Here is a 16,463-nt window from a genome sequence, read left to right on the forward strand (position 1 = left end):
TAATACCCCCTCACCGGGGTCTTTAAGGTAATAAAGTGAAGTGAAGCGAAGAAGAAGTTTGCTTGGAAAGACGTTGGAAATAACGTTCTCGTTTTATTAACACACGCGTAATGCATACAGGCTTCACAATACAGCATGTAATATCGCAGTAACATTGCGTGGTACGAGCGTACATTGTAATCGGGCGTGAGAACATGCGATTATCATAAGGGATCGTGGTTTCAGGGAGGCCACCCATTACAAAACGCGCACGTTATACAACCAACTAGGCCCCGCCGCGGTGGTCTAGTGGCTAAGGTACTCGGCTGCTGACCCGCAGGTCGCGGGTTCAAATCCCGACTGCGGCGGCTGCATTTCCGATGGAGGCGGAAATGTTGTAGGCCCGTGTACTCAGATTTGGGTGCACGTTAAAGAACCCCAGGTGGTCAAAATTTCCGGAGCCCTCCACTACGGCGTCTCTCATAATCATATGGTGATTTTGGGACGTTAAACCCCACAAATCTAATCTACAACCAACTAGCCCGGCAACGTGCCTTAGCAACGTTATACTGCGCGTATTCCCATATGACCCCGAATAGTGGATGCAAAAGCAAGTTCGAAAAAAAAAATTCATGCGCGTAATTGTAGTTTTAAGGCATGCTATACCCATTACACAGAAAGCAGTCGTATGGAAAAGCTTTAGTGACAGCCACTTTACATTTTATGAATTACTTTGTAGTAATGCGGAATTGTAGTAATACTGACAAGTATACTTGTCAGTCGAAGTATACTGCTGGCTGGGCTAGTTGGTGCATAATAAAATGGTCTTGCTTTAGCGCGGCTCAGTTTGAGCGTGAATATAATATGATATACGGTCACAGCGAGCTGAAATAAAACAATATCATTTTGTCGAGTAACATCACCCAATAAACAAATCACGTACGCCTTTCGGATCCATCGCCTCAATGATGATTGAGGAGATGGATCCGAAAGGATCAAGAAAACCCGTGAGTCTTCCGTACAAGTCTTCCACCATCACATTACATTGTCATGACACACCTCGCAGCTGTGGCTGTACGATCGGCCAAGGAAGTCGCGCTTTCGACGCTTGACCGCCGCTTCACGTGCCCGCTACGCTTCGACGTTTTCTTGCCACCGCATCGAGAGCAAGCCTTATAGCGTCGTGCGGTCCCGAAGACCTATAGACCGAAGACCTATAGACCGAAGACCTATAGGCCGAAGACCTATAGGCCGAAGACCTATAGGTCTTCGGCCTTGCGAGCGCGCTCTGTAGGGTCTGGCCGGCGGGCCGTTAGTGCCCTACGAGCTCTATAGCCGCCGCTTGCATCGCCTATACGCCCAAGCTTAACAACCTTACAAGCCAGCTCCTAAAGGTATGAACTTAGTGGTTGGAGTACGTACGCGCACCACAGGGACAGAATATCGTTATCGCGGTCAACTCTTTTAGGCAAAGCCCTCTTTTTTTTGCGGTTTGTGTTTCTCACTTGTGTTCTTTTTATCTGATCATGGAAGATGCGTGTGCGCGGGGTAATCCGTGTACACGTGATTGCTTTCGGTGACTATGTAGCTTGCCTACCAGATGCTTTTGATCGGTGGTATGATTGGAATGGTGCGCGCGGTTTCGTGTGGCGTACAAACGAGTGGTTGGTGCAATAAAGGCGTCAGTTGTAAGTTCAACGCTCGTCCAACGCGCTGTGTTCCCGCGTCCTTTGTTGCGTTGTCTTTCCCGGGAGCCTCGGCAAGGTTTCAACGGAGACTGGTTGGGAATTTGTTTGGACAAACCCGTGCGGCGCACGGGATCGTATGTGGTTCGCCGGATCCACCGCAACCGGCGTTCGCGTCTGCTGCGAGGATGCGGTATTGTGTGGCATCGGACTGTCTCGAGCAAGTGCAGATATGTGGAACGCATGTCGCGACTGAGTTCGCCGTGTAAGCGTGAGACAGAAGGTAGGATTTTCCATGCGATGCCGCGTCCGACGCGTATAGGTGTGGAATCCGGCATGGTGACGTTTCATCGCATCGGACCGCCGCATCGCGTGTCAAACCGGGCACATTTTCGACGGCGTCGCTCGGGAAACGTACAGATAGAGAACACCACTTGTACAGCTCGGGAGACGTCACGCCGCTGGTGGCGCCATCTCCCTGTCGCCGCTCTGATTACCGTGGCCAAAGCGAGTCGGTGGAGTTACAACAGAGCACTCATGTACTTACAGTGTTGTATTGCTGTAGTGGGGGGCTCGCTCGGTGGATTTCGTGCCGACTGGTTGTCACCGACGACAGCGCAGCGCTGACCGACTGGCTCGCCCTACGCCATCTCTTGACGTCGACAAGAGTTCTCGCTGAGTGGTGCCACGTCCTCGGACCCCTGCGACCGTGTCCATCTTTCCTATCTTCTTGCACGTTAAAGAACCCCAGGTGGTCGAAATTTCCGGAGCCCTCCACTACGGCGTCTCTCATAATCATATGGTGGTTTTGGGACGTTAAACCCCACAAATCAATCAATTTCCTATCTTCTCCTTGCTTCCGTATGTGGCTGTCTCTGCCCCTCTCTCTCCTCCTGCCCCTCTCTCTAATACCTTTAATTAATATTCTTTTTAATCCCTCCTTATCCCCATCCCTCGCGAGCTATACTGTTGAGGTGTCCTCCCCCTGAGAGACAATTACGGGGCTCACTTTATCTCCTTTTCATTTAAGAATCACTTCCTGCCCACTGTAGCAGGGCTGAGTTTCGGAGCATTTGCCGACATCGTTGCTCGTGGTGGTCTAGTATATTTATATTGTCTGGTATATACGTGTAGTATATTTCACTCGTTACCTGGAATAGTTCCTGATTTAATAAAATGATAGTGGAAGCGTGCCGTTTCTGCAATACAAGGCCCGTTCCGCGACTACTGCCAGGATCGTGAGCAGCGATTCAAGGCCATATCGCAGGTGAACACAGCGACACTGGCGTCTCGGCGAGCCGGCTGGCTTCACTTCCACCTTTGCTCTTCACATCGGTTACGTCGAGTAAGTTAGTCTCGTATGCTAACGCATTGCATACGAATGCACAGCTTAATCGTGTTGTCAAAAACAAGCGCTTTATGACGAGCTTGCGTGCGATTGTGAATGCAATCCATTCACGTGTGAATGTGAATGCATGGGAATGTGAATTCACATGTGAATGTGAATGCATGGTGCCCGCCATGCTAGACCTCTAGCGGAGTCGTTAGCAAAGGCGTGGCTTTAATCATGATTTTCTTATAGAACTATGCGTGGCTCCACAAAGTTGCTTGTTTCGTGATTCACTGCGAGGGCACGAAGTCTTCCAAGTGTTCAGGCCGTGGCGCCTTACGTGATGAAATGATTTGTGGGGTTTAACGTCCCAAACCCACCATATGATTATGAAAGACGCCGTAGTGGAGGGCTCCGGAAATTTCGACTACCTGGGTTTTTTTTTTAACACGCACCCAAACCTGAGCACACGGGCCTACAGCGTTTTCGCCTTCATCGAAAATGCAGCCGGCGCAGCCAGGATTCGATCCCGCGACCTGCGGGTCAGTAGCTGAGTACCTTAGCCACATATAGACCACCGTGGCCGCCCCGCCGCGGTGTTCTAGTGGCTAAGGTACTCAGCTGCTGACCCGCAGGTCGCGGGATCGAATCCTGGCTGTGGCGGCTGCATTTTCGATGAAGGCGAAAACGCTGTAGGCCCGTGTGCTCAGGTTTGGGTGCATGTTAAAAAAACCCCAGGTGTTCAAAATTTCCGGAGCCCTCCACTACGGCGTCTCTCATAATCATATGGTGGGTTTGGGACGTTAAACCCCACATATCAATCAATCAATCAGACCACCGTGGCCGGGCAGCCGCCGTATGTGGGTAGAGCCTGTTGCTCATTGCTCGTTCGCCCTATGTGTGCCGAAACTTTGTGTGCCGAATGCCGAACCATCCGACGCTGCACATCGCATCGTGTAGAAAATTGTACTGTTTGTATCGGCCTTAATTCCTATACCGGTGCACAACGAGGAGATAACTTCAATCTGAGTCCGGTGGGGCGAGCCAATGGCCATGTTTAGGTCTCACCAAAAATAAATCTCTGCGACGAAAGGCCAGTGTCGCCACGCCTCCTGCTCGTGCGCATACGTCGCTTTACCCAGAGGAAAAATGGTGACGTTTAGGGGGAAATTACTATTTTACTAGAGAAAGTTTTAAATACAACTAAATACCTTCAATTGCACTTGTTGTTCACACAACGAAAAGGCTCTAGGTTTTTTTTTTCTCGTGTATTAGAACTAACAGAAAACGTTTCATATTCCGTCTGCTATCAAACTCGGCTAAAACGTAAGCAAACGACAGTGATTTTCATTTCGTGGTCAGGGGTGATGAATACGTCCGATATCACGCAGATTCGCGGAAGCGCAACCATCTTAAACGGAATAATCATTCCAATCATTTCATCCTCGCCTTCTTTGTCTTTTTAACCACAGCGAATACATTTATCGTCACAATGGCTCTTGTATGCACGCCAAACGACACATCCCTGCCTAATGAGAATGCGAGTGCAACGCTTTGAAAAACGAGAAGACTGAAGCCGTGGCAGGTTGCAAGCCCGGTGGTGCAGGCTGTAGTTACGATTTACTTGGTTTATTTCGGCTTCGTTCCACGCCTCTATGGGGCGTCCCCGATCACTTCCATGCGTGAAATTTCTGGGGGATGTGACAACAGGTCGCTTCGCTTCACCTAGGGCGAATGTGAAGAGCGCGCGCGGAACAGATGCGAAGCGGGCCGCAAGGACAAGGGGGCGCTAGTGTCGCAGAAGCGCGCGCCCCCTATTTTCACGGTGGCGACGCCAGGCGGCCGCAAAATAATCGGTGATACAATAGGCGAGACAAAAGAGGCTCAAAACACACGGCTCCTTCTTTTTTCCTTCCTTAATGCACGCTGTACCAGGGACAGAGGCGAGGGAGGAAATACATAAAGCGTTCAAAGAGTTGAGCCCCACTAAAAAGGAAAAAAGAGAGAGAGAGAGAGAGAAGTGTGACGCGGCGCTGCGTTCGCGGTGTGAAAGAAGTGGCTCTCAATGATCCAGCGCGCGCTCTTGAACGGCGCTTCAGCGCGGTGGCACTGTTGAAACCTCCCCCGACAGATCTTCCCTATCGCCCTCCCCGTTTTTCCCGTCTGCTACTCCCCAATTGTTCTTGCATCCCAGCCCGCGTTCTCTACATAAGGAAGCTCTCGCGCTCGAACGCGCAACAGAGCGCTTCCAAAGCCGGAAATTCAAAACAAAATAGAGCACGAACTTCACTCAAGCAGGCAGCCTAAACCAAGCAAATCTCTCTCGCGGGCGCTCGTGTGTGTGCGTGAGGGAGAGAGAGTGCAGCGACTTCATAAATATAGAAACGCGCAAGAACAAAAAGGAAGAAGAGAAGGTGCCGTCAAGTGAGGGCAGAATGACTGAAACAGTGACGAACTTTATAGAAGGTCGATGTGCCCAGGGAAGGCGTGCCTACACTGTGGAAGCCTCGGAACAATCTAAGTCCTTGACGACTTTTTACTTCGTGGTGATCCTGTGCACTTGAGTGAACACTCGTGCGGAAAAACAAGGGTTCTCGAAATCCCGCTGTTCCATTATCTCTCCTCTTTTTTTTTCCCCGAAGCCATGTTCTTTGTCTTGAAATGGCGTGTTCGGGACCGCGCGAAAACTTTCAGCATGTATACTTTTTTGCTGTATTTCATTCCCAGCGAGTTTTGTTACGCTCCAATAACGAACACTGCGTGACAGCTATTGCACGCTTGGCGAATTATGTAGGCGAATGCATGTGGAGTTTTTTTGGGGGGTGAGCGTATGAGGGCTGAATTGGACAATTCTCGTTTTTTTTTCTGAGTCAAGAAGGGCCTTCGTGTGTGTGAGGATCCCAGCGGCAGCAATGACAATGGCGTTTAAATGGCTATAGAAGCAAACCGTGCACGGCCCACGCCACTGACCATTGCCCCCCCCCCCGTCTATCTCTCCAAACCACACCGACATTGCCCCTACATAAGCCACGCTAACACCCTTGTAGCCCCCTCCCCCTTACCACCCCCCAATCTTAAGACAATAGATTCCCCACGCCACTGCACATGACCCGACGAGGAAATTCCTGCGACAAAAGCGTTCGCAACAAACGAACTTGTATATAGACCACCAAACATAATAGGGAACGTCATCTTGTGAAGATCTACCCATACTTAACATTTTTCGGTGATTAAAAAACTAGTTCTCGCTCTGAGGTTAAAGATATCCACAAAGAGAAAAGAAAGCGAGCCTGCCAGGATTCGAACCTGGAATCTTCTGATCCGAAGTCAGACGCGTTATCCATTGCGCCACAGGCCCTGACACGACAGGTCTTCTTGGAGATCTACTCAGCCATACCACTTCGTGCGCATAGAGAAAAAAAATGGGAGAGAGGAGAAATGAGCCTGCCAGAATTCGAACCTGGAATCTTCGGATCCGTAGTCAGACGCGTTATCCGTTGCGCCACAGTCCCGGGCACAGTAACTCCTCTCTTTGAGATCTACCCAACCATACCTCTTCGTGCGCAAAGAGAAGAAAATGAGGGAAAGGAGAAACGAGCCTGCCAGGATTCAAACCTGGAATCTTCTGATCCGTAGTCAGACGCGTTATCCGTTGCGCCACAGGCCCAGACACGGCAGCTCCTCTCTTTGAGATCCACCCAGCCATACCTCTTCGTGGTCAAAGAGCAAAAAAAATGGGGGAGAAAAGAAACAAGCCTGCCAGGATTCGAACCTGGAATCTTCTGATCCGTAGTCAGACGCGTTATCCGTTGCGCCACAGGCCCAGACACGGCAGCTCCTCTCTTTGAGATCCACCCAGCCATACCTCTTCGTGGTCAAAGAGCAAAAAAAATGGGGGAGAAAAGAAACGAGCCTGCCAGGATTCGAACCTGGAATCTTCTGAGCCGTAGTCAGACGCGTTATCCGTTGCGCCACAGGCCCAGACACGGCAGCTCCTCTCTTTGAGATCCACCAAGCCATACCTCTTTGTGGTCAAAGAGCAAAAAAATGGGGGAGAAAAGAAACGAGCCTGCCAGGATTCAAACCGGGAAGCTTCTGATCCGTAGTCAGACGCGTTATCCGTTGCGCCACAGGCCCAGACACAGCAGCTCCTCTCTTTGAGATCCACCCAGCCATACCTCTTTGTGGTCAATGAGCAAAAAAAATGGGGGAGAAAAGAAACGAGCCTGCCAGGATTCGAACCTGGAATCTTCTGATCCGTAGTCAGACGCGTTATCCGTTGCGCCGCAGGCCCAGACATGGCAGCTCCTCTCTTTGAGATCCAGCCAGCCATACCTCTTCGTGGTCAAAGAGCAAGAAAACTTGGGAGAGGAGAAACGAGCCTGCCAGGATTCGAACCTGGAATCTTCTGATCCGTAGTCAGACGCGTTATCCGTTGCGCCACAGGCCCCGGACACGGCAGCTCCTTTCTTTGAGATCCACCCAGCCATACCTCTTCGTGGTCAAAGAGCAAAAGAAATGGGGAAGGAGAAACGAGCCTGCCAGGATTCGAACCTGGAATCTTGTGATCCGTAGTCAGACGCGTTATCCGTTGCGCCACAGGCCCACACACGGCAGCTCTACTCTTTGAGATCCACCCAGCCATATCTCTTTGTGGTCAAAGAGCAAAAAAAATGGGGGAGAAAAGAAACGAGCCTGCCAGGATTCAAACCTGGAATCTTCTGATCCGTAGTCAGACGCGTTATCCGTTGCGCCACAGGCCCCGGACACGGCAGCTCCTTTCTTTGAGATCCACCCAGCCATACCTCTTCGTGGTCAAAGAGCAAAAAAAATGGGGAGAGGAGAAACGAGCCTGCCAGGATTCAAACCTGGAATCTTCTGATCCGTAGTCAGACGCGTTATCCGTTGCGCCACAGGCCCCGGACACGGCAGCTCCTATCTTTGAGATCCACCCAGCCATATCTTTTTGTGGTCAAAGAGCAAAAAAATGGGGGAGAAAAGAAACGAGCCTGCCAGGATTCAAACCTGGAATCTTCTGACCCGTAGTCAGACGCGTTATCCGTTGCGCCACAGGCCCCGGACACGGCAGCTCCTTTCTTTGAGATCCACCCAGCCATACCTCTTCGTGGTCAAAGAGCAAAAAAAAAGGGGAGAGGAGAAACGAGCCTGCCAGGATTCGAACCTGGAATCTTCTGATCCGTAGTCAGACGCGTTATCCGTTGCGCCACAGGCCCCGTGCACTTTTTTTTTTTTATTTATTGCCTGGCATGGACATTGTACAGGGCAATCATTGCACACACATATATTACAATACAAAGAAAAAGAAAAAGAAAAAAAAAACAAGCATTGCCATCAGTCCCATTTGTACTGATGTTGTCCTCTTAAAAATACTTAAGGTTTGCCAGGGGTTCAACCCTTGACAACCATTCTGGCTCGATATCCTCTATTTTGCTACACTCAATGAATGCAGACATGCTTTGCCTGAAATAAATTACTGCTGGTTTTGCGTCCGGGTCGAAATGGTATCCGGCCATTCGTGCACGCCATATACAGTGGAGACCGGTCAACATCACTACATCGAATGGGACCCCATCATCATTTGTTACTGCGAGGTACCTTATTCCGTGTGGGTCTAGTGGAAAATCCTTCTTTATTGTCCTCTGTAATATGTCCCAAAAATGTACCCCTTCCCAACAATGCAAAAAAACATGGTCTATTGTTTCTGGTTTCTTACATATCAAGCAGTGTGACCCCCATAGTGTAAAAAAACCCCGTTCCTCTGTGAAAGTCTTTACTGATAGTGTTCCTGTGTGTAACTTGAAGAAAAAAGTTTTCACCCCTGTAGGTACCTGCATGTTTCTCACCCGCTTCAGTACGTTTTGTCCCGGTCTTCCACTGTATATGGCCCTGTACAATGGTACTGGCAAAACCATAGCACATACATCTCTGTACAATTCTTTTCTTCTAACACTTGCTAGATAATCTATCGAAAAGCGTACAGATAAAAAACGTACACTGTCTACCACTTCCTTGAGATACCCACGCAACGTCACGGGCCGGCTATCCGTAGTAACAACAAAATCTGGTAAGGCACTGCCTAACCTGAGCTGGCATACCGTACGTAAAAACGGATCCCTGACGTCACGGAAAAACAAAAATCTATTTACTACTTGTCTCACAAATAGGTGCGCCAAACCAAGACCTCCGTCCTTCACGCGCCTGAACAAGTTGGTCCGTCTGCACCTTTCCCATTTCGAGCCCCATATAAAAACTGCGAACACTCTGTGCAGCCTTTGCACGTTGATCCTTGAACAATGTAACACCTGCATCACATACCACAGTTTAGCGATAAAAAACATGTTGCACACAGTAGCCCTAGCGAAAACAGACAGGTTCATGCCTTTCCACCTGTCTGCTTTTTCCTTCGTCTCTTTTGTTTGACGCGACCAATACTCCTCGCTGCCGTTATAACATTCCAGGGGAACACCGAGGTACCTTGTCGGTGTTTCCGTCCAGTGCACATTCGCAAAAAGGTCCGGCTTTGAAGGCCACCTTCCGTGCCAAAGCCCAAGAGATTTCGCCCAGTTTACGCGGCTTCCTGTGACGCTACAAAAATGTTTCACAACACTTATCGTTTCCTCTACACTTTCTTTGTTCGTACAACACACCGCAATGTCGTCTGCATATGCCAGCAGCTTAACTTCCACTGCCGCCAAGCTGAAGCCACGAATTTTTTCATTTTCATTTATCGCTAAGCACATCGCTTCGATGTAAATACAAAACAAAAGTGGACTGAGGGGGCAGCCCTGACGCACAGAACGCATTACGTGAATGGGGGCCCCCAAAGACTTGTTAACAATTAAACGTGTTGTGCAGTTCTGGTACGCCAAGGCCACTCCCTCCTTGATGATGGAACCGACATTAATATGATCTAAGATGACAAACAAAATATCATGCGCAACACAATCAAAAGCTTTCTCCAGGTCTATCTGGAGCACAGCAACGCCAAGTGAATCTTCGTCACAACACTCTAGCACACACCGCATCTTGTGAATGTTTGAGCTAATGGTTCTGCCTTTGATTCCACAAGTTTGGTGCTCTCCAACAATTTCTTTAATGACACCTTGAAGTCGCGCTGCCAGAACCTTCATAAAAATCTTGTAGTCGACATTGGTCAGCGATATGGGCCTATACGATGTCACCAGTTTAAGTTTTTCCCCTTCGTCCGTTTTAGGAATTAATATCGTATGCGCTTTGCTGAAGGAGGGCGGCAGAGTTTTCCGTTCGTACGCCTCATTGAACAGCTCAGCTAACCCCGGGGACAGTTCTATTCTAAACGTCTTATACCATGCTGCGGTTAGGCCATCGGGTCCCGGTGACTTTCCGGGGTTCAGATGACCAATCGCGCGTTCCACTTCACCTTCCGTTATTCTGCCTTCTAAAAGCTTTTTTGTGTCGTCACTAAGCCGCGGCAAGCGCTTGAGAAACTCTTCTTTAAAACCATGTACATTCGCTTTTCGAATTGCAAAAAGTGACTGATAATACGCAACAAAGGCCCGTTCGATGCTTTCATTGTCGCTCGCGAGAGTCCCGTTGCAATAGACCTTATCGATGTGGTTTCGGCGTCCTTGCGCTTTTTCGAGACCAAGCGCCCTTTTTGTGGGCGTCTCACCCGCGGCAAGATCATTTGCGCGCGCGCGAACCCAGGCGCCTCGATAACGCTCTCTGTCATGCAGTTCTAATTTTTCCTTGACACTGCGCACCTCGTCTTTGCAAGTCCCAGGCTCCCGACTTTCTAGGGCTATCAGCTGCTGCAGTGTTTTCTTAAGACTTCTTTCTTTTATTTGCGCTTCGAATTTTAGCGTGCTCGATCTGTCAAGCGCTTTCATTTTCACCTTCTGCTTTAAACACTCCCATTTCTCTGCTACTGTTTCCGTTTTTTCCATAAGCACTTCATTAATGGTCTCGTGCACTGCTTCTAAAAATGGTTCATCTTTTAGTAACAATGCGTTCAGTTTCCATAAATCCCAGTTGAAAACCTTACGCTGTTTCTTCATGCCTATGCGACACACAACCAAACAGTGATCTGAAAACGACACTGGCTCAACCAAAAAATCGTGACACATAGGCAATACATCTAGGGATAGGTATATGCGGTCTAAACGTGCATGGCTATTGCCATGAAATCGCGTGTAGATCACTTCGCGATTTGCTGCCACACATTCATACACGTCTTCCAAGTCATTTTCGGTTATTAATTTGCCTAGCACGTCACTGCTTTTGTCACGAACGCCAGTGCTATTGACTCTATCGCGAGCCCTTAAAACACAGTTAAAATCACCTAACAAAACCACCCTCTTATTACACTTTGTCCACTGAAACAGGTTAGAAAAAAACTGAGCACGCTCTTCTACACTATTCGGTGCGTATACGCATATAACTCTGAATTCAGTGGCACCATAAACAAAGTCACAATAAACAATTCTGCCCGACTGACATGAAAAAACACTTTGCACAAGAAGGCTTTGCAATTTTTTTACAAAAAGAACACAACCCGCGGACGTTCCTATCGAGTGGCTTACGACCGCGTAATATCGGTCAGTGAAACGGCGCACCATGCTCCCGGTCTCCTCCTCTCCGTCTACCTTAGTTTCCTGGACGGCTAGGACGTCTATGTCTTGGTCTGTGAGCAACCGATAGAGCTGACTTTGCCTACGCCTAGCCGCCAACCCTCTGACGTTAAGCGTAGCTATACTGAATGGCGGAGTTAATTCCATAGTGACTTGTTCGCTAAAGGAGTAGGCCCGGAGCATGGCGCTTACCCTTCACGACCAGCCCTCGGCTAGCCGCCTCCAGGACCATCCTGCTTCCCAGCGCTGTTTTCTTTTGCCTTGTCCTCCAGTCTCCGGTCGGTAGGGACTTTCGGCTTAGGTTTGAGACTACGCCGCCTCCCTTGCGGCGCCTTCGCAGGCGGCTCCTGGCTGCTGGTGGACGACGCCCCGTCCTGCTCTACCGAGTCGTCGAGTGGACGCTTTAGCGTGGCGCTGGTCACGCACATCTCGTCGTCGCTGTCCGCCGCCGTCTCTCCCTGACCCTCCGTTGTATCAGCTGTCCCCACTGGAACCACGTCCGTCTCGACCCGCTCAGGCTCGGCCGCTGACGGGGCGCTGGCCGGTGTAGTCGAAAGCTGGCGAGTCTCCGGAAACTTGGGTGTGTCTGCCTGCGCCGCCCCTCCAGTAGTCACAGGGACCACTGGGCTTCCGACCCCTTTGGCGGCGTCCTCTGCCTCGGCCGCGTCCATGACGTGATCAGCCATCGCCTCGTTCTTCGCTGGCCCCATTGCACTGGCGTACGTTCGAACGCAATCCGCCTCGACGTGTCCGAAGCGTTTGCACCGCGAGCAACGGGGAACCTTGCACTCTCGGCGGACGTGCCCTTTGCCTTGGCAGCGCAAGCATTGCATCGGCCGACCAGGCACAACCAGCAAGGCCAGCTCCCCATCGATCCTGATCTGGTGCGGAAGGTCTTCGACCCCGACGCCGCTTTTCAGCTTCAGGAGAGCTGTTCTCGTGGTCGAACACTTGTCGGCCATGCCCGGGACACGCCACCGCTCACGGCTCACCTCCACGACCTTGCCGAAAGCCGACAGCGCCGTCCGTACTTCTTCGTCGCTCACCCCGTGAAGCAGCCAGTGAATTCGTAGCCGCACCTGCTGGTCCTGTGGGTCGACGACGACGCAGCGCCGCCCCTTCACCTGCAGCTCCTTCAAGGCGAGCAGGCGTTTTGTGGGAGCGGCATCATTGAATGTCACCGCCCACAAGTGGTTAACCTGGTATGCACCGAGGCTTACCACATCCGGCAGCAGGCCCGTTGGCGTCAATGCGTCCCTGAAATCTTCGACCTTGTATGGCCTCGCTCGTACATCACCGTGTAAAAACACGGTGTTGATAACAAGTCGTCCTTTTGGCATTTGCGGCAAAATAAACTGGTATTCGCTATCTCCGTTCCTGTTTCCGCGGCTAAGATTGGCCGCTGTTGCCGCTCCGCTGGAGCTCATGATCCTGCGATCCGTTCAGCACGACTGCCGGAAGCAGAAATGACAGGCCCCGTACACGGCAGCTCCTTTCTTTGAGATCTACCCAGCCATACCTCTTCGTGGTCAAAGAGCAAAAAAATGGGGAAAGGAGAAACGAGCCTGCCAGGATTCGAACCTGGAATCTTCTGATCCGTAGTCAGACGCGTTATCCGTTGCGCCACAGGCTCCGGACACGGCAGCTCCTATCTTTGAGATCCACGCAGCCATACCTCTTCGTGGTCACAGAGCAAAAAAAAAGGGGGAGAGGAGAAACGAGCCTGCCAGGATTCGAACCTGGAATCTTCTGATCCGTAGTCAGACGCGTTATCCGTTGCGCCACAGGCCCAGACACGGCAGCTCCTCTCTTTGAGATCCACCCAGCCATACCTCTTTGTGGTCAAAGAGCAAAAAAAATGGGGGAGAAAAGAAACGAGCCTGCCAGGATTCAAACCTGGAATCTTCTGATCCTTAGTCAGACGCGTTATCCGTTGCGCCACAGGCCCCGGACACGGCAGCTCCTTTCTTTGAGATCCACCCAGCCATACCTCTTCGTGGTCAAAGAGCAAAAAAAAATGGGGAAAGGAGAAACGAGCCTGCCAGGATTCGAACCTGGAATCTTCTGATCCGTAGTCAGACGCGTTATCCGTTGCGCCACAGGCCCAGACACGGCAGCTCCTCTCTTTGAGATCCACCCAGCCATATGTCTTTGTGGTCAAAAAGCAAAAAAAATGGGGGAGAAAAGAAACGAGCCTGCCAGGATTCAAACCTGGAATCTTCTGATCCGTAGTCAGACGCGTTATCCGTTGCGCCACAGGCCCCGCACACGGCAGCTCCTTTCTTTGAGATCCACCCAGCCATACCTCTTCGTGGTCAAAGAGCAAAAAAATGGGGAGAGGAGAAACGAGCCTGCCAGGATTCAAACCTGGAATCTTCTGATCCGTAGTCAGACGCGTTATCCGTTGCGCCACAGGCCCCGGACACGGCAGCTCCTATCTTTGAGATCCACCCAGCCATATCTCTTTGTGGTCAAAGAGCAAAAAAATGGGGGAGAAAAGAAACGAGCCTGCCACGATTCAAACCTGGAATCTTCTGACCCGTAGTCAGACGCGTTATCCGTTGCGCCACAGGCCCCGGACACGGCAGCTCCTTTCTTTGAGATCCACCCAGCCATACCTCTTCGTGGTCAAAGAGCAAAAAAAATGGGGTGATGAGAAACGAGCCTGCCAGCATTCGAACCTGGAATCTTCTGATCCGTAGTCAGACACGTTATCCGTTGCGCCACAGGCCCAGACACGGCAGCTCCTGTCTTTGAGATCCACCCAGCCATACCTCTTCGTGGTCAAAGAGCAAAAAAATGGGGGAAAAAAGAAACGAGCCTGCCAGGATTCAAACCTGGAATCTTCTGATCCGTAGTCAGACGCGTTATCCGTTGCGCCACAGGCCCCGGACACGGCAGCTCTTTTCTTTGAGATCCACCCAGCCATACCTCTTCGTGGTCAAAGAGCAAAAAAAAAGGGGGAGAGGAGAAACGAGCCTGCCAGGATTCGAACCTGGAATCTTCTGATCCGTAGTCAGACGCGTTATCCGTTGCGCCACAGGCCCAGACACGGCAGCTCCTCTCTTTGAGATCCACCCAGCCATACCTCTTTGTGGTCAAAGAGCAAAAAAAATGGGGGAGAAAAGAAACGAGCCTGCCAGGATTCAAACCTGGAATCTTCTGATCAGTAGTCAGACGCGTTATCCGTTGCGCCACAGGCCCCGGACATGGCAGCTCCTTTCTTTGAGATCTACCCAGCCATACCTCTTCGTGGTCAAAGAGCAAAAAAATGGGGAAAGGAGAAACGAGCCTGCCAGGATTCGAACCTGGAATCTTCTGATCCGTAGTCAGACGCGTTATCCGTTGCGCCACAGGCCCCGGACACGGCAGCTCCTATCTTTGAGATCCACCCAGCCATATCTCTTTGTGGTCAAAGAGCAAAAAAAAATGGGGGAGAAAAGAAACGAGCCTGCCAGGATTCAAAGCTGGAATCTTCTGACCCGTAGTCAGACGCGTTATCCGTTGCGCCACAGGCCCCGGACACGGCAGCTCCTTTCTTTGAGATCCACCCAGCCATACCTCTTCGTGGTCAAAGAGCAAAAAAAATGGGGTGAGGAGAAACGAGCCTGCCAGGATTCGAACCTGGAATCTTCTGATCCGTAGTCAGACACGTTATCCGTTGCGCCACAGGCCCCGGACACGGCAGCTCCTATCTTTGAGATCCACCCAGCCATATCTCTTTGTGGTCAAAGAGCAAAAAAAAAAAAATGGGGGAGAAAAGAAACGAGCCTGCCAGGATTCAAAGCTGGAATCTTCTGACCCGTAGTCAGACGCGTTATCCGTTGCGCCACAGGCCCCGGACACGGCAGCTCCTTTCTTTGAGATCCACCCAGCCATACCTCTTCGTGGTCAAAGAGCAAAAAAAAAATGGGGGAGAAAAGAAACGAGCCTGCCAGGATTCAAACCGGGAATCTTCTGATCAGTAGTCAGACGCGTTATCAGTCGCGCCACAGGCCCCGGACACGGCAGCTCCTTTCTTTGAGATCCACCTAGCCATACCTCTTCGTGGTCAAAGAGCAAAAAAAGGGGAGAGGAGAAATGAGCCTGCCAGGATTCGAACCTGGAATCTTCTGATCCGTAGTCAGACGCGTTATCCGTTGCGCCACAGGCCCAGACACGGCAGCTCCTCTCTTTGAGATCCACCCAGCCATACCTCTTTGTGGTCAAAGAGCAAAAAAAAGGGGAGAGGAGAAATGAGCCTGCCAGAATTCGAACCTGGAATCTTCTGATCCGTAGTCAGACACGTTATCCGTTGCGCCACAGGCCCAGACACGGCAGCTCCTCTCTTTGAGATCCACCCAGCCATACCTCTTTGTGGTCAAAGAGCAAAAAAAATGGGAGAGGAGAAATGAGCCTGCCAGGATTCGAACCTGGAATCTTCTGATCCGTAGTCAGACACGTTATCCGTTGCGCCACAGGCCCAGACACGGCAGCTCCTCTCTTTGAGATCCATCCAGCCACACCTCTTCGTGGTCAAAGAGCAAAAAAAAAAGGGAGAGGAGAAATGAGCCTGCCAGGATTCGAACCTGGAATCTTCTGATCCGTAGTCAGACGCGTTATCCGTTGCGCCACAGGCCCAGACACGGCAGCTCCTCTCTTTGAGATCCACCCAGCCATACCTCTTTGTGGTCAAAGAGCAAAAAAAGGGGAGAGGAGAAATGAGCCTGCCAGGATTCGAACCTGGAATCTTCTGATCCGTAGTCAGACGCGTTATCCGTTGCGCCACAGGCCCAGACACGGCAGCTCCTCTCTTTGAGATCCACCCAGCCATACCTCTTCGTGGTCAAAGAGCAAAAA

At 50.8% G+C, this 16,463-nt stretch overlaps 28 non-coding genes across 28 annotated transcripts; all 28 read right to left on the minus strand.

Annotated features, from left to right (window-relative positions):
• Window positions 1–6,279: 6,279 nt before the first annotated feature.
• On the minus strand, window positions 6,280–6,352 carry TRNAR-UCG (transfer RNA arginine (anticodon UCG)). Its single transcript has one exon. It is a non-coding gene; the product is annotated as a tRNA-Arg (tRNA).
• A 236-nt stretch (window positions 6,353–6,588) lies between these two features.
• On the minus strand, window positions 6,589–6,661 carry TRNAR-ACG (transfer RNA arginine (anticodon ACG)). The gene has a single exon. It is a non-coding gene; the product is annotated as a tRNA-Arg (tRNA).
• An 84-nt stretch (window positions 6,662–6,745) lies between these two features.
• TRNAR-ACG (transfer RNA arginine (anticodon ACG)) lies at window positions 6,746–6,818 on the minus strand. Its single transcript has one exon. It is a non-coding gene; the product is annotated as a tRNA-Arg (tRNA).
• An 84-nt stretch (window positions 6,819–6,902) lies between these two features.
• Window positions 6,903–6,975, minus strand: TRNAR-ACG (transfer RNA arginine (anticodon ACG)). Its single transcript has one exon. It is a non-coding gene; the product is annotated as a tRNA-Arg (tRNA).
• A 240-nt stretch (window positions 6,976–7,215) lies between these two features.
• TRNAR-ACG (transfer RNA arginine (anticodon ACG)) lies at window positions 7,216–7,288 on the minus strand. The gene has a single exon. It is a non-coding gene; the product is annotated as a tRNA-Arg (tRNA).
• Window positions 7,289–7,371: 83 nt separating this feature from the next.
• TRNAR-ACG (transfer RNA arginine (anticodon ACG)) lies at window positions 7,372–7,444 on the minus strand. The gene has a single exon. It is a non-coding gene; the product is annotated as a tRNA-Arg (tRNA).
• An 83-nt stretch (window positions 7,445–7,527) lies between these two features.
• Window positions 7,528–7,600, minus strand: TRNAR-ACG (transfer RNA arginine (anticodon ACG)). The gene has a single exon. It is a non-coding gene; the product is annotated as a tRNA-Arg (tRNA).
• An 84-nt stretch (window positions 7,601–7,684) lies between these two features.
• Window positions 7,685–7,757, minus strand: TRNAR-ACG (transfer RNA arginine (anticodon ACG)). Its single transcript has one exon. It is a non-coding gene; the product is annotated as a tRNA-Arg (tRNA).
• An 84-nt stretch (window positions 7,758–7,841) lies between these two features.
• TRNAR-ACG (transfer RNA arginine (anticodon ACG)) lies at window positions 7,842–7,914 on the minus strand. Its single transcript has one exon. It is a non-coding gene; the product is annotated as a tRNA-Arg (tRNA).
• Window positions 7,915–7,998: 84 nt separating this feature from the next.
• Window positions 7,999–8,071, minus strand: TRNAR-ACG (transfer RNA arginine (anticodon ACG)). The gene has a single exon. It is a non-coding gene; the product is annotated as a tRNA-Arg (tRNA).
• Window positions 8,072–8,155: 84 nt separating this feature from the next.
• TRNAR-ACG (transfer RNA arginine (anticodon ACG)) lies at window positions 8,156–8,228 on the minus strand. Its single transcript has one exon. It is a non-coding gene; the product is annotated as a tRNA-Arg (tRNA).
• Window positions 8,229–13,184: 4,956 nt separating this feature from the next.
• Window positions 13,185–13,257, minus strand: TRNAR-ACG (transfer RNA arginine (anticodon ACG)). The gene has a single exon. It is a non-coding gene; the product is annotated as a tRNA-Arg (tRNA).
• Window positions 13,258–13,342: 85 nt separating this feature from the next.
• Window positions 13,343–13,415, minus strand: TRNAR-ACG (transfer RNA arginine (anticodon ACG)). Its single transcript has one exon. It is a non-coding gene; the product is annotated as a tRNA-Arg (tRNA).
• An 84-nt stretch (window positions 13,416–13,499) lies between these two features.
• On the minus strand, window positions 13,500–13,572 carry TRNAL-AAG (transfer RNA leucine (anticodon AAG)). The gene has a single exon. It is a non-coding gene; the product is annotated as a tRNA-Leu (tRNA).
• Window positions 13,573–13,657: 85 nt separating this feature from the next.
• TRNAR-ACG (transfer RNA arginine (anticodon ACG)) lies at window positions 13,658–13,730 on the minus strand. Its single transcript has one exon. It is a non-coding gene; the product is annotated as a tRNA-Arg (tRNA).
• Window positions 13,731–13,814: 84 nt separating this feature from the next.
• TRNAR-ACG (transfer RNA arginine (anticodon ACG)) lies at window positions 13,815–13,887 on the minus strand. Its single transcript has one exon. It is a non-coding gene; the product is annotated as a tRNA-Arg (tRNA).
• Window positions 13,888–13,970: 83 nt separating this feature from the next.
• TRNAR-ACG (transfer RNA arginine (anticodon ACG)) lies at window positions 13,971–14,043 on the minus strand. Its single transcript has one exon. It is a non-coding gene; the product is annotated as a tRNA-Arg (tRNA).
• A 241-nt stretch (window positions 14,044–14,284) lies between these two features.
• TRNAR-ACG (transfer RNA arginine (anticodon ACG)) lies at window positions 14,285–14,357 on the minus strand. Its single transcript has one exon. It is a non-coding gene; the product is annotated as a tRNA-Arg (tRNA).
• An 83-nt stretch (window positions 14,358–14,440) lies between these two features.
• TRNAR-ACG (transfer RNA arginine (anticodon ACG)) lies at window positions 14,441–14,513 on the minus strand. Its single transcript has one exon. It is a non-coding gene; the product is annotated as a tRNA-Arg (tRNA).
• Window positions 14,514–14,598: 85 nt separating this feature from the next.
• Window positions 14,599–14,671, minus strand: TRNAR-ACG (transfer RNA arginine (anticodon ACG)). The gene has a single exon. It is a non-coding gene; the product is annotated as a tRNA-Arg (tRNA).
• Window positions 14,672–14,755: 84 nt separating this feature from the next.
• TRNAS-ACU (transfer RNA serine (anticodon ACU)) lies at window positions 14,756–14,828 on the minus strand. Its single transcript has one exon. It is a non-coding gene; the product is annotated as a tRNA-Ser (tRNA).
• Window positions 14,829–14,911: 83 nt separating this feature from the next.
• On the minus strand, window positions 14,912–14,984 carry TRNAR-ACG (transfer RNA arginine (anticodon ACG)). Its single transcript has one exon. It is a non-coding gene; the product is annotated as a tRNA-Arg (tRNA).
• A 243-nt stretch (window positions 14,985–15,227) lies between these two features.
• Window positions 15,228–15,300, minus strand: TRNAR-ACG (transfer RNA arginine (anticodon ACG)). The gene has a single exon. It is a non-coding gene; the product is annotated as a tRNA-Arg (tRNA).
• A 405-nt stretch (window positions 15,301–15,705) lies between these two features.
• On the minus strand, window positions 15,706–15,778 carry TRNAR-ACG (transfer RNA arginine (anticodon ACG)). The gene has a single exon. It is a non-coding gene; the product is annotated as a tRNA-Arg (tRNA).
• An 82-nt stretch (window positions 15,779–15,860) lies between these two features.
• Window positions 15,861–15,933, minus strand: TRNAR-ACG (transfer RNA arginine (anticodon ACG)). The gene has a single exon. It is a non-coding gene; the product is annotated as a tRNA-Arg (tRNA).
• Window positions 15,934–16,015: 82 nt separating this feature from the next.
• TRNAR-ACG (transfer RNA arginine (anticodon ACG)) lies at window positions 16,016–16,088 on the minus strand. Its single transcript has one exon. It is a non-coding gene; the product is annotated as a tRNA-Arg (tRNA).
• Window positions 16,089–16,171: 83 nt separating this feature from the next.
• TRNAR-ACG (transfer RNA arginine (anticodon ACG)) lies at window positions 16,172–16,244 on the minus strand. Its single transcript has one exon. It is a non-coding gene; the product is annotated as a tRNA-Arg (tRNA).
• An 81-nt stretch (window positions 16,245–16,325) lies between these two features.
• On the minus strand, window positions 16,326–16,398 carry TRNAR-ACG (transfer RNA arginine (anticodon ACG)). Its single transcript has one exon. It is a non-coding gene; the product is annotated as a tRNA-Arg (tRNA).
• Window positions 16,399–16,463: the final 65 nt, after the last annotated feature.

This window comes from Rhipicephalus microplus, chromosome 6 (genome assembly GCF_043290135.1).
Source record: "Rhipicephalus microplus isolate Deutch F79 chromosome 6, USDA_Rmic, whole genome shotgun sequence".
Taxonomy (NCBI): domain Eukaryota; kingdom Metazoa; phylum Arthropoda; class Arachnida; order Ixodida; family Ixodidae; genus Rhipicephalus; species Rhipicephalus microplus.